Here is a 15,579-nt window from a genome sequence, read left to right on the forward strand (position 1 = left end):
GGTAATGTACGATATAATAAAACATCGCAAATATGTCTTGAAATTCGCATTTTTAGTAGATTTGCCCGCAGCACGGAAGAGTCATTATACCTATATATAATATGTAAGTATAGTATATTCCACGCAGTCCCTCTGTACACCGCGATGCGATATAAATATATACATATATCGTGTTTACCGTTGTTGTCCGGAGACTTGTCCGGAGATCACAACCATCGTCGTCGTCGTCGTCGCGATATTACGTACAACGGTCATGACTGAACGACGACGACGGCGGCGTGCATAACCCTTTATGGGAAAACGGTAAACGCCGTGCGTATATTTCGGACGTGCCTGCCGACGGAAACTCTGTTGCCGCCGCCGACAAGGTCGCGTGCGAAAACAAACCCGTCGCCATTGTCCGGTGCCGACCAAAGACGCCAGTACATAATGCGTACCGCGCGCGCGAGCGCACACACACAGTCACACACACAACAAATAATACGCGAGCTGCATTGGCGGTTCGCTACGGCCACGCTCGATGTACTATATTATATACAGCGTGTGTAAAACGAGGTATAAATGAAGTGAAATTTCGAACGGTTAGGTTAGTATGTATACGCGTAGATTGGTCTGCGTAACTTAAAAGTATCTAAAGTCTAGAGAGTCTATAGACGGTCGAAGTGGAGTGGCGCACAACTGCAGAGATGGATACATGTATATAATAGTGATGTGGTATTGGAAGATCACGAAACGTGTCGGTCCACTCACTATAATATTTACAATATTCTCAGCTCGTTTGACCATAACATAATATCAAATAATTTTAACTGGTTGTGAGTTATGGGTACTGGTTTGAAATTTTATTTTTACATGTATATTATGGAAAATGAAATCGAAAACGTACGCCATCATTCGAAAGAGTAAAAAAACTTTTGAAAAAACTAACGATAAATAAGTGACATATTTTAAAATCCAATAAAAAAGTATTTCCAAAAACGTTTATTTTTTTCGATAAAATGATGGTTTTAATCTTTGAAAAAGGATCACCTCGTGGTATACACTTCAATGTAAATATATATCGTGTACCACACAGCAAACACCCGCGCAGCACGAACAGCTCGGTATATTATAAATATTATCGTAGGAAAAGTCTTCATCCCTCGTGCGTAGGTACTATAGAGATATATCGTCGCAGTTGGTTATATAAACATTTTAGCTTTTAATATAATAATAATAATAATAATAATAATAGCGTAGGTATGTATAATATATTGTTCGTGGTTTAATATTAATATATTAAGTACAGTGCGGGATGTAAGTGACGAATGCTGCAGAGTATTGCCCCAGACAGGGATACGGTTTTGTTCGCTGTCTGTTTATGGATGTGGTTTTTCAACTGGCGGTGGCATTCACGGTCCGCCGACACAAACGCGTTGGCCTCGCCCGACGTGGTGTAAAAACCGATCTCGTATCAGTGGCGGCGGCTGCGGCAATCGCGTCTCGTCTCGGCACACACCGCACACATAATAACAACAACGCTAATAACAATAATAATGGGCCCGGGTACCATTACACGAGAAGGATTACAATAATAATATATTATATCATATGGAACTGACAGACGATGCGATTCGTTATGTTTTTCAAATCGTTATTCAAGAGCCGTCTTTTATTGGTTTTTTTCTCCCACAAATAGTTTATTTATTAGCAAAACCACTTTGCTAATATAATGTTATATAGGTAATGAACTCGGATTTTTTTTTTTTTGAGTGTTGTATCACCAGCGTATAGATGCAGGAACACAGTGACTCGTGAGTACCACTTCCCCTACCTACCCAATCGGTTGAGGTTTGAGGATTTAAACAAAAATGTAACACGGTATAGCGTGACAACCAGATCATCCCTTAGCTATATGTACGTATATGTAAATTACACTTCTTAAAATATTAAGATGATTTATTTGGATACATGAATATATACAGTTAATAAACTAAAACGTATTGAAAACTGCAATTATACCAAAAAGGTGTTTTAAACGTAGTTTTCACTTCACCGGTGTTACACTAAATCTCGCTTAATCACAGTGACGTACAGGTCGCGGCGACATCTACAACATTACTGCAATTTACATCGACTAGCTTAAGCAGGTATCTACACCTACTATATTAATATGTATGCATATTGCATTTACAGTAATATGTAAATGATAACGAATTGATTAATTTCCTTGCATTCGATAAGTATAATAATATGTCTCAAGTTGAGTATCGTGCGGTGGGGTACCTGAGTGAGCGCACCCTGGGCGGGGTCATCGACCATCGTCTTATTTAATGTAATATTATTAAGTTTAATACCTACGCATGACACACGCGACGTTGTATATATATATAGTAGTTATAATGTATATATGTATTATATTTACTAGATTCTTTTACAGTTTATACAGCTGCAGATGTATCGATATAGGTATGTACTGCACACACGCATACGCCGTCTTCAACACTCTTCACGATATCAATATATATTAATATGGTAATAATAATAACATAATATAGATAAAGATACCGGCTATAATATATATATATATGTATTTTAACGCACGCATTACAGATACGGGGAGTTGTCGACGGTATCTCCGTGAGATCGTAATGCCTATACCTACGTACAATGCGAAAGTGCGAGGCGACGATCATATTATACATTTTTATTATTATTGTTATATACGTTATACATGTATCAAGTATAAGTATAATTTATTGAGATAGCGTGCGATAACTTATATAATATGTGAGTGTTTGTATACACATACGATTGCAAGAGATCAGAATTTTGTTTTAAAACGCGTCATGTGCCTATGTAAAATATTATGTGACACGTTTAAGTAACTTAATTTTTTTTTTTTTTTTTATCAGACACGACGTCTAACGCGAGAAACACGAAACACGCGCTTGAGACAATCAAATAATTGTAGTCAAGCGCATGCTCATAATGTAACTATATTATATTATATTATTATGAATTTACGATGTTATTATTTGCGTGGTGTATACGATATAATCACGATAATTTAATTGCACTAAATTATGTTATATAATTAACACACGATCGTATTACGAATAAAATTATAATATATAATATATGGTGGAATTTTTGTTCTAAAGGAAATTTAAAAATGTGACAGACAAAATGCGTAACGCATTTTATGAATATACATATAATACATAATTCAATTTAATGTTGAATGTGCGGTTAAAACGAACGAGTTATATTATATTTTTTCAAGTGTGAAAATTACTTATAGAAAAAAAGGATTTTTTACTAAATAATTATAAAATATATATAATATTACACTTAATAAATACATATATATTATTCTATATAAAGGACGTATTTCGAATATATAATATTTATAATTACAGCCGTACAAATAATACATATAGGATATAAATTATGATTTATAAGACAGGTTTATGAAAAGAAATAAAAAATACAATATTCCATTATTCGAAACAATTACTTTAGTCGGATAAAATAAATGACAAAACGTTTATTATTGTTATGTTTTTTTGATTATTTTACTTGAAATAATATATTGACAGATATTATAATATATAAAAGGTAGTGCAATTTATAATTCTGACGATTGGCTCACCAAGACAATTTAAATTATACGTATTATTCAAATTTCCAAAACAATAAACTCGTTTAAATTCCAATGTTATATGTGTACCTACTGTACCTAATACAACAAAAGGAAAATTGCATAATACTTTTGTATTTTACATGGAACTAGCTTATCATTTTATTCACTTTATAATGTTATACAATGTACATTTAAAAAGTAACATTATTATACATTTATTTATACACGATTCTTTATTGTTGGTGAGAGTTTTTAAATTGTTGGCCACTAATTCCAACATACATTTATGTAAGCTAAAATTTCACGTATTTACCTTAAACTATGAATGATTTGTCTTAATTTTTATTTTTAACACCATTAATATTTTTAAGTTAGAATCCCGTTAAAAATAAAACTACGTTAAATGATAAAATTCTAAATTGGATTTATAATTTACAATTTAATCTACTGTTTATTAATTGAGTGTACCTATGATAAAATGATAACAAGTTATTAAAGTTAATTCTTATACTTGTACAATATTAAAGATTTATTAGAACTGGCATAACTAGACGAAATATTATATTGGGTGAAATTTTTTTTAATTATTACCTTTATTAATTATAAAACCTTATGAAACCATTTAATGCAAAAATTTTATTTAAAATTTTACATTTTATTAAAAAGGTTAAATAAACATTTCAGATGATTAAATTAAGGAAATAATATAGTCAATCTCCGGAAAATAACAATAACTTAAAAGAAGTTATAAAAGGCAAGCTGAGAGAGGTACATAAGGAAAGAATGTAAAATAATGTATTATACATTGATATTTAAAATTTATATAGGTATATTATATCTTATAACTTACCATACTAATTCGAATCTATGAGTGAATTAAATACTTATAAATACATTTATTTTAAATAAATTTAAAACAAAACAAATCATACTTAAAATGCACAAGTTGATAAATTACATAATATTAAAATCTAAAAATAATTGAATGGAATAAAAGGATTTATATTTTTTTAAATAAACACATTTAATGACACTGTAAAATTTTAATTTGTCCAATAAATTAAAAAGTTTAATTGTATGTTGTATGACAACCTTAAAATAGAGACGTTAAAGATTTGTAACTGACGGAGTACCGAGAATAACTGCGTTTAGTAAATAATAATATAAGACTAACCTTCAAAGATCCCACCCATTTTTACCCTGCTAGACATAAACATCTGCCAGTTTTGGGGTGCAAATACGCGCCTACTTGGGGGAAGGGTCATTTTAGGGTTTTAAATAGAAAATCTGACATGCCATTCTTTGTTATTTTGACGAAAACTACAGTTTTCTGTTAAAACTACTAAACGGCAAAGCATTTCGAGTCTAGACTAACGTACGCCCACAATGAAATATCGTGTATAGGTAGGTACATTCAAACATTCAAGTACCTAAACGAATACTTATTCGCTTTAATTAACCATTACGAATGAATAAATGTTTTCTAATTATTACCACACGCATATGTATAATTTTAAACAATAATTTATCAGCATTATCATGACATAACGATATTTATTCCACTCGAGAAACGTATTGGTAATATTATCACACTGCACACGATATTTACTCTACAGACGTATGCTTTATAATAACGTGCAATATGCATGCAATAATATAACGTATAAAGTATACATCTAGTTTATTCTCGTTCGTATTTAAATTATGATAAACCGCCCAGAAGCCGCGTCACGTTGTTCCAGAGGTGTGGCGATCGCACGTGGTGATCGTTATTACAATTTGACCTCTGGAAAAATCGAAGAGTGACAGCAGGATCGAGTGAGAGTGGATCGGGTCAAGTCCGAATCATTTTCAGTTCAGGTCACTATTTTGAACCGACAGTAGAAAAAAAATTGTATATTCATTTTTCGGTAGAAAGTGCGATGATGTACAAGTAAACCATACTATAAGTATGCCATGTTGGGACAAGCACAATCGACTAATATCGTTTGAAGTGAATCATATTATATGAAATTATAATGTATTTTCTAACCATATGGCAATGAAAACATAACTACTATTATTAGAGAGCGAACAAAAATTATCTAATATCCATTATTTTAACATTATAGCGTATTCTATATACACCTCGTCAAACACTTGTAGTATAACAATTACAGTGTGCATTATCATGCTATAATGCCATATGGAAAAGCCGAGAAGTTAACGATACGTCTAATAACATTACACGGGATGCTGCATATTTTGTAAAATTGTATTAAATAATATCATCACTGTCTGCATAGAACTTGAAAAGAAGTTTAAATTATATTTAATTGATTTCAGTTTATATGTGAAATATAAAAACCGGGTATTAGCACCTATCTAATCTCAATTTATTTTAATCATTTGTTATTATTTATTATATACCATACAATTAGATAAACACGAGCCTAATAACATAGGTACCTAATAATTAAGTGATATATATATATATATACAAACAAATAATATATATATATATCTAAACAAATTTAAAATAGAAAAGTAAATTAATTCACAGCATCTTACTGTTTAGTTATTTAAATTGAAACATTCATTTAAAGAATCCATTTAGAAAATAATAAACAGTATCGTTTATGTCTAAATGAGTGAAAAAATTGCCGGTCAGACAATTTAGTTGAAAGTTAATACCGCTATTACATTCGAGTGCGGCGAAGTAGCTTTGAAATGATTTATACGCTTCCCACGTATAAGATACTCGGAAAATAAAAACGTGAATGATAAATCATAAAAGACAAGACCAACGAATACAAATGATTCGTCGTCAAATTTATTTTAAACCTTTCGATATCGACAAACATATTTCGCAGTAAGGAAAAAATACAAAAATTAAATTAAATCGATGTATTTGCACAAATATTAACATACGATGACTGCATTCCTATAATAGGTACTATATCGATGTATTATAAATAATAATAGACAAATATGATGGACGAATGGAAAACAGATACAACAGCCTTAGCAGTCAGGACTGAGACATGAGACGCGTGCAATTTTTTTAGTCGAATTTTTGACGGTTTTAATATTATGTACCTACAGCTCACTCCTATGTACCTAGCCATTCACGTAAACGTATAGCTCACTGACTTGTCAGTTTCTTACGATATAATAACTTATCATCAAAATAAATAGTAAACACTGGTATAACGTTATTTACCAATTTACCATAATACTATATACGTGAAGCAGGTACATATTATGATTATATAGTTTTATCAATATAGACGTCGCCTCGTCGGTGTATAGCCCCGCGGGATTGCAGGCGTTCGGAATACTGTAAACAGATCATTTTGCAAAAAACACAACATCGCTGCCGCAGTTGTATGTTGTAGGTACCTAATATAACATACCTACATTATAATGATATACCTAGCCCGAGAATGGTGAGTGGAAAGTAAAATCGCAGACGGCTTACGCCCGTACACAATATAATATTATTATATATAATGACACGTTCCTTCCACACGTTAACGCGTACACGACGACGATGTCCGAGAGTTGTATCTAGTACACCTACGCGTACGGTTATCATACCATAAAATATAACTAATATTTACTTTTTGAAAAGTGACAAGGTATACGTTTCCAATAAACACGGTTGTACGCGTTTAAATATATTATATTTTTAGATAATATGATAAAAATAGTTTCTAAATATTATTTGTATAATGTATAAATTCAACACGTACATACGGACCTACATACATTATAGGTTCTTGCAATTGTAACGTCTAGTTACTAGACTCTAGTATATTATGTCTTGTCTATACGTGCAAAAACAAAATCGTGCTGTGAGCCAAGCTGGTTTTATATATTATTTGACAGTGCGCAGTTTTGCGCAACCGCGGGGTTTCGTCACGATCGACATTTATCCCTGACATTTTTTTTTTTGGCATGTTATCTATGTACAAGTATCTGCGGATATAGGTATATAATAATAATATTGTGTTATATAGCAGCTAGGAAAAGTTTCATTTAAACGAGGATAAATCACTGAATATTATATTCTACAAATTCTCTATAAACACGTGTTCAATATAATACGTATGTGATATCGTGATTCGTGATGACTTAATCATCGTATATTAAAATAATACCCATAAAATACTCACATTTAAGTTTACAAATTGTAATCGTACACCATTTAAAAAAAATCAAATTATCACAACAAGAGATTTATACTTGAGGCCAACCCGCTATTATTGTAAAGCGTAATTCATTTCTATAATTGATTGCTCAAGGTCGACATATTGATATAACAGGGGAATTATACACACGTACATTAGATTATTATGTACGATATACGTACTTAAGTATCAGCTTAATTTTGGATGCGTTGCTAATCAGAACACAAAAATTACAAACGTGTATTGTACTTTCAAATTTCGAAATATTTATAATATTTAGCGAGGAGCAATTTGTTATGGTCTTTACCTAAAATATTTTAACGAAAATTATTTTTTGTTATGCAAACAAGTATTAAAGTAGGTATATTTGGCCATTTGGATATCATAAATTTTAATAATATGATGGGATAACCTGTAACTGCAAACACACCGATATGGTCGTCTATCTATGACCAAAGAAAAAATGTCTAACGTAGAGTAGGTAAACGTTAAATATAATAGGTATACATATATAATATATTTATAACCATGTATATGCATGTGGTATGTGGAAAACTATGCGAAGGGGATAGGTACGTTAACTTTCATAAAATTGAGCGAACTTATTATACCGTTTATATACAACATATTTGACTAATAAATGGTAAGCTATGATATAAGACCTTGTACTCTATGAATTCATCTCGAGTATCATTAATCATTACTCATTAGTCATTAAATAATTAATTATTAAACGTGAATAATTTTTTACTTTATATTTTAGATTGCTAATATTAGTATATTTATTGTTTATTGATACTTTGATTAATTATACAGAAATGAATAATAAACGTTTATAATTCAATCTCCCCGACAGTCGAGATGTGTGGTCTATATATTACACACTAATTATGTAAATACCTACTGACTTGTTTAACTACTCCATTTAGAATTTATCATTCAATTAGACGGTTTATATTAACTCGTTCGATATATCTATGCCAAATTTGGTAAATACCGCAAAACGCGTTCTTTGGAGTTATTGTGTCAATGAATGGCACATGGACGTATATACATGATGTATAATAGTACCATGCTGTCAGTGGGCGAGCCAATATAACTAAATATGCTGAAAGTATTCCCAATCAATAATTATACAATTATTTTTAACAATATTTATTGACGAATTTTACTGACGCGGGAAAATACTTTAATAATAACCCAAAAGAATGTTAAAATATGAAATCAACTTACCTAAACTTCCGTATGACTATATATAGTTCAAGGGAAAAGGGACGTGAGAGGTGTTCACACGTTTAAACGCAATTACCAGAACAGATCGATTTTCGACACACATTCTAGTCGAATTTTACGATAAAAAATAATAATTACAGTTATAATTTATCAAAATTGTATGTGGGCGTAGAAGACAGTTAGTATTGTTTAGTGGCCCATAGGTCAGACGAGAGCGGAATTGGCCGTAGGATGCGGCGTTCAAGATCAAGGAAATCGAGATTGCACGTGATCGCCGTGATATTATATCCGCCACGCCATCGTTGTTATAATATATAGATATACGCACTATAATACGAATTATGAAATGCTCTTAAAAAAATAAAAGAACTTTTTTTTATTTTTACTTTTCAATGCAGCGCGCATATGTGCACGTGCATATTATATCGTATATTATGTACTCCACACTATATAATATACATATGCATATACATACATGATATATCGATATAATATACATCTATTGAGTTGAAGAGTGCATGTAAGTATTACTTATATATATATATTATATTGTACACTATACGTATGTACATCACATTTATGTATAATTAAGCGAATCGCATGACGCCCATTGTTTCGAGCCGAGGATCTCATGACTGTTATAATGTGAGCGCGAGCGCGCGTTTAAAAAAGTGAAAATTTCCGTCTGAAGCGACTGTCCACGAGACTTTTCACTTCGATCCGACGTCTTCCCATGATGGGCCCGCAGCTACGATGACTGATGACGGTCTTATAATAATATAATATAATAACAAACGCCAAAACGAACGTTTAGAACGAGAACATCTGTAATGAACGCGTGTGAAGAACTTTCGAAACGGGCTCTATTTTATTCCCCGAATATTTATATAAACGTATATAATATAATATATTATAACAAGAAGCCGTACATAACCATATAGAGCCACTTATTATAGACACATGGGTACACCGTGGTGCCAATGAGATCGCTCGTCTGCAAAAACATACACGCGCGATGAGACCGTATAGTCATTATACCTATAGTATTATGAGAACATCGCATATCCGTGACCTTAAAAAGTCGAACAGTTTGAAAAACCATAATTTTGCACTCCATAATCGTAAGTATATATATATATACATATTAAAACTACACCTCGAAAACGAAGTACAAATTATATTTTGAAATCATATGATGCACGTAAAAGGAATGATATGTACGCGATATTTACTTAATATAATACGTTTATATTATTAATTACTATTTAGTGATAGTAATTTACGAGATTTAAGGCGTATTCTTCGGGTAAATACTCGTATGCGGCCATAAGAAGAAAACAGATAATGAAACAGGCCAAGGAGTTTTAAGCATCATCAGTGTTGGGTATCATCATGGTCGTCGTCTTTACAGCTAGCTTGTTTAGTGAAATTAATATTGGATAAGCTTAAAATCCGTAGTGCGAATAAAAAAAAATATTGTTTTTAAATATATAGCGCAATCGAACTCCGCAAGTGCTGTACAGCTTATTTATACCGATTTCATTAATCGTCGAACCAACGCGTATCAAACCAATCAAACTCGATTACTATACGTATGACCAAAATTATTGACTTTATATCTAGATTTGGTAAAAACAGAAAACTCGTTTAAGAATGTCAACGAACCGCGGCGACCGTGACGAAATCCTAATAATAACATTTTTCCGAAGGGTAAGAATAATAAGATATCGCATGTTGACTGTTGAAATGGATTTAAAAAGTAGTTTTCTAAAACGTCGCGATTGAGCATAAACTTTAAACGTTGTCTGCGGAATTGAAGTTAAATGACTGCGGTTTTCTGCTGGCTGTGTTGAATAATTCGAACGTTTTGAACTCTTGTCAATTCGTAAATATAGTAAACAAAAAAAAAAAATGTTTTGATAACGCGATTTTAACTATTGCAACCGGATACTGAAAAAATATAACCAATTAACCATTGTTTCATTTGTTTAACGTAGACCGTGAAAAAAAAAGTTTAACTATTACGTAGTCGGGCACAATCATCATATACCTACGCATATCTACTATCTATATACAATATATAATATAAAATACGACCGTGGCTCTAGACTATCATTTTACGTCAATCTAACGGTTTAGATTTTAACGAATTATGTCCATAGCGAAACGATAAAATAAACAAATAAACACGCACTTTTAACACGTTTTTCACGAGTATACAGTATACATTTATAGTTTATATTATATTTTATAATGAGCTACTTAGTATTTTCTTCGTTTTTTGTCGTTTTTTCTTTTTTTTTATGCTCTTAAATTAGAATTATTACGACACAAAAAACGATTTAATAAACGATGTCGTGAAATAGTCGTGGCGTGTCCTCGGTACTAATTTAATATTTTAAGATTTGTTCAGATTTTGCGATTTCCACGAGTTCCATAACAATTACAAATTACAATATTTTCACCCGCTTCGATCCCTCTCGCTCGTGTCCGCTAAATGTAGTAACGAGGTAGGTCATAGATAGTTAGGTATAATAGGTATGCATAGTATATACAGATGAACTCGGCGCGTCAATTGCTCAATAGGTACACGAATTACGTCAGTGGCGTTATTACAATACATAACAAGGAACATTATTCGTCGGTTTTCCGTGTGCCATACACGTACCGGAATCACATTACGCGAATATTATCTCCGAGACGATCCGGCACAATCATCGCTCCTAATGAATTAATATAATAATAATATTTCCGAAAATTATTTGGTAATAGCCCGGTGCGATGTATTTATAGATACGATACCGACAGTAATTAGTATGCTATTGGTGTGCTCGAAAAATTTTATCAAAATAAAAAACGTCATTATTACAAATTACGAAAGTACCTACAGCTAGAGAGACCGTCCCAAGGTCCATTTCGTGCGTTTGAAATATTTAGTGTTATTATTACTTTTTTTTAATCATTTCTTTTTCCATGGCCTTCATCGGAACCGCTTCGAATCATAACGTTTCGGGACCTATAATACTAGTCTCTTATAAGCTTAACTGAAGTCCTTGCCATTATATTTTATGTTTATGTAATGTAAATAATAGTAATTAGGTAATGTAGGTACTATATAAGGTGCATATTTAAATAATAAAAATGTCATTAAATTATTTAAAAAAAAACATCAATCACTTTTTTTTACTTAATAAACTTGTTAAATTTATATTAAATTGTTTTTCAATTGATATTTTTCAAGAATATTATAAAATTATTTAATGAAAAAAAGGCATTAATAATAATATTTTGTGTACGTGCATTTCCTTTATGAAAGTATGTTCCAAAAAAAAAAAAAATAAAAATAAAAATAATAGAAACATTTAATAAATGAACTAAATTGCAAAATAAAAATATTTTTATTGTTCTGACAACCGTGGAAATGTTTATACGATAGTAAAAGTTAACTAATTTGGTTTAAAAATACTCGTAAAAACAATTAGTTTTATTAACGTATATGTCGACCTAGTCTCAAAGTGATTGTCCTTTAGGTACTTTGTTTGGTTAAGTTTCTCATTTAAAAAAATTACTTTCTGACAACATATAGTATATAAATCATTAATTTAACATTTTCTTCTTCTATGTAATACAATTTTTTTTATTATTATTATTATTATTATTATTATTATTATTATTGTTGTTGTTTTTATTAACGTTTCGTTATTTCTGGTTTTACTGTTATTTGTAAACTATAGTGTAATTATTGTAATTAATGAGACAAAAAATATTGCGATGTTTTGATTGTAGGAAAGGATAGGTAAGTGATATAGAGGTAAAGAAAGTTCGAAAAAAAATTGTTACCTATGTGTTCTGATGTAGTTTACCAAATAAAATACACTATGAAATCAATAACTATTTGTCGCACTCAATAACTCAATAACTTATAATTTAGAAATTGTTTGGGCGTTTGGCATTATATAATTACATATATTAGGCGTATGCACGCACACGATGGTCCAATTCAATAACGTTTCAGTACTGGTTTTCACATAGATTTCTTGGGAAGTAAGTATCTATATAATCTGTAACTATGATTGATTGATTTCGTTTTTAATTCTATCGATTTAAAAAATAATAATGATAATAACAAGAAACAAGTAGTGTAGGTATACAGATATGTATATGCAATACATCGTGAAATTATTATGTATTTGACGAACGATAGATAGTGAGTGTTGTTTTACCATCACAGAACTCACAGACTTCTACTTACACTAGATGATATATATCTGGCAATTCATAAGCAACTACTCGTAGTTTATTCATGTCATCAAATGAATCTTTATTCACTTTATATTCTCGGATGGAAAATTGACACGAATTATGTACGAATACGATATGTATGTCGTATATCTTCAGTATTTTGATATATACCTACTGGCTACTACCTACATAAATAGTTTGCAATTTTTATTCTATGAACATTTTTCTAACCTGAAACATGGCGAACAAACGTCAATTATCTTGTATTCGTTTTTGTCGGACTTGCTTACTTAATAAACTGCTATAGAATATAGAAATCTGTGACTTTACCGCAAATACATACATATAGCCATATAGGTCCTATATGTTTTGTGGATATTGCGAATTTCCTAAATATTTAACAATGAATATATCATTTATACTCCAGCTATGTTATTCATAAAATAACACACGTACCTATTAGATCACAACCTATTAGATTGAATATTTTATACGATTGTGTGTTAATGTACACGGAGAAAATATACCGGAATATATTTTGAAAACACATAATTGAACACGCCACCGTTTATAGCTCTATACATGATATTCTAGGATTTGTTAGTAAACACGTACGCGTGTAAACATTAAATGAGCGAAAAAAATATATATAACAAACAGTTTATATTGAATTCTCTACTTTTGTTGTTTAGCGATGACGGTATATTATGTGTTTATGTCCAATGGACCGTACAATTAATAATCCACGAATTATTGTATTTTATAGGCGTACTGAGAAAAGTGGAAACGTGAAGGTTCAGCGAAAATTAAACGGTGTCGGGTGTTAAATGCTTAGTTCTGACGTCAGCACATAACATTTTAATACATTATATTTTATAGCATAGGATATACAGGGTGATTCACCAAATACATACTCACATTAATTTTAATTATACCATTTAAGCGATGGTGATACAAACTTTTTAACTCGTATTTCTCTAACCAAATTGTTTACTGTTATTTGAAAATATGGTCTTTATTAAATATACTTAAAAATTCCAAAAAATCATAATTTAAATTAAAAGTGAAACCTCCTGAATTATTATGTTTATATATAGTAAGTAACCAGGCACATATATGTATATATAGATCACATTGTAGATAATTATGGATTCTGTGTTTTTAGAATTGAACATGGTATCTCGTGAATATAATATTATAATATTTTTAAGTGATGCGAATAATACAATCACTATCATTACAGATATATTGCTTTAATTAGTAAGTCCTGGAGGCACACACTAAATTTGATCGGTTAGATTTTAACAATTTTTATTTTAAACAAACTTAAACTCAGCAGAGACACGTTGTGATGGTGAATAATTTCTTAAGAATATATATTATTATTAAATTCATTACTATTTAATATTAATAATTAAATATATTTGCAGTCAGAAGATAGACGTTTGATTAAAATACCGATCTGTAAAATTAATAATTATAAATGTAGTTTATTTTATAAATCTGTTATTCCAATTATTAAACAATACCACATTATATAGATATATTTATTTCTTTGACTATTAGTTACAAGATCACGTCGGTCACGATATAAAAAAGTGTTGAAAAAATTACCAAAAATGTGAGCCATGTATAACAGTATAATATTCTTATTTCAATCAGCTAAAAACCAGATGTCTGAATATAACTGGTGAGTTTTCCAAATTTAACAAAATTTAATTTTTAATATAATAAATGTGTCTGAAACGTCATCCTCGTTACGTGGGAAAGATTAATTATAATTATTGGTAACATTCGAGTGGGCGTGTGATAAGCAACTATACACACATATTATAATATATATTATGTATGTTAATATTCTATATTATACTAAATTTAATAATTATACTTAACCTATCGTGTTTCTCGTTATAATACGTTTAATGTATAATTTGAAGGAACGGCTATCTGCGAACAGTTATAATCTTATATCGAATTACGTTTCGCCAACAATAGCTGCATCGCGGTCCATGGCGCATAATATATCGGCTGTGCCTGACTATAATATAATATTATAATAAACCTATTATACACCGGTGCGGCAGATAATAAGGTTAAACAATAAAAATCGTGCAATTACTCGTAAATCGCAATATGCAGTTAATACGCAGAGGTACTTATAATACGATATATAATACATAAACAGCGTATACAGATATGTAGGTACATACGACTGTTATAGGTACGTGCGTTGTAATAATATTCCGCCGGCGATTCTGTCGAGGAAAAAAAACTCGAGTCCTATAATAACGAGAAAAGGGTGTGACC

General features: G+C 30.7%; 1 protein-coding gene across 2 annotated transcripts in view; it reads right to left on the reverse strand.

Annotated features, from left to right (window-relative positions):
* Positions 1–15,579, reverse strand: part of LOC132919975 (uncharacterized) — a 44,887-nt gene that overhangs the window by 18,723 nt on the left and 10,585 nt on the right. The window contains exon 1 of one of the 2 annotated variants that reach the window (XM_060981945.1): positions 4,476–4,618. The exons of the other annotated variant lie outside the window; for it this stretch is intronic. The gene's annotated coding sequence lies outside the window, so the exon portion shown is untranslated. Of the gene's footprint in view, positions 1–4,475; positions 4,619–15,579 lie in introns of those variants that run through there. 2 annotated transcript variants of the gene reach the window in all.

This window comes from Rhopalosiphum padi, chromosome 2 (genome assembly GCF_020882245.1).
Source record: "Rhopalosiphum padi isolate XX-2018 chromosome 2, ASM2088224v1, whole genome shotgun sequence".
Lineage (NCBI taxonomy): Eukaryota > Metazoa > Arthropoda > Insecta > Hemiptera > Aphididae > Rhopalosiphum > Rhopalosiphum padi.